Raw genomic sequence first — 991 nt, forward strand, 5'->3', positions numbered from 1 at the left:
GAAATTCGCCACACTATTATTGGGAGGGTAGGTATTCAATATGCTAAGTGCTTCCTGGTTCACTGAACCTTTGTGCATTATGCAGTGTCACTCTTTGTCTCTTTTTATGGGTTGGATCTTGAAGTCAATATTGTCGGAGATTAAGATGGTCACTCCTGCCTTTTTGAAGTTAGAATTCGATTGGTAAACTTTCTGCCAACCCTTTATTCTTAGAATATTCTTGTCTGTGCGCTTAAGATGTGTCTCTTGCAGGCAACAGATTGATGGATTTTGTTTTCTGAGACAGTCCTCAAGACTTTTTATTTTAATGTACGAATTGAGGCATTCAGAGTTATTATCACTATCTGTGGGTTCATAGTTGTCGTACCCTGTTTTTTGTCTTTACCTATCTCACCTCATATCAGTGTGCTGTGTTTGAGTGGAGATTTTCTATCTTGTCTTCTTTTCCACAAAGAACAAACAGGAGACCACCATATAGCCCATCTCCATCTAGAAGCCAATGTGCCAACAACAATTACCAGGACAACAGGATGTCAGAGGGAAAAGAAAACAAGACAGAAACTCTCAACTCAAATACAGCACACTGATATGAAGGGAGATATGATAACACCCAAAACACAAGACAGGGTATGACAACTATGAATCCACAGACTGGGATAACAACTCTGAAATCCAATGGACTCAATTCATAAATTAAAAGAAAAATTCTGGAGGACTGGCTCAGAAAACAAAATTCATCAATCTGTTGCCTGCAAGAGACACATCTTAAGTGCACAAACAAAAATAAGCTAAGAATAAAAGGCTGTCGGCAGTCAGGGTGTGATGTAGCAACGATGAAAAATACAACTTTCCTTTAGTTCCTAAATGCTTGCTCCCTGCCCCCACTATCATGATCCAAATTCTACCATGCAAGCCTGGCTGGACCAGCGGATGTACACTGGTACAGATAGGAACTGGAAACACAGGGAATCCAGGGCGGATGATCCCTTCA

This window comes from Echinops telfairi, unplaced genomic scaffold (assembly GCF_000313985.2).
Source record: "Echinops telfairi isolate 266 unplaced genomic scaffold, ASM31398v2 ScPeMD7_7423;HRSCAF=8461, whole genome shotgun sequence".
Classification (NCBI taxonomy): Eukaryota; Metazoa; Chordata; class Mammalia; order Afrosoricida; family Tenrecidae; genus Echinops; species Echinops telfairi.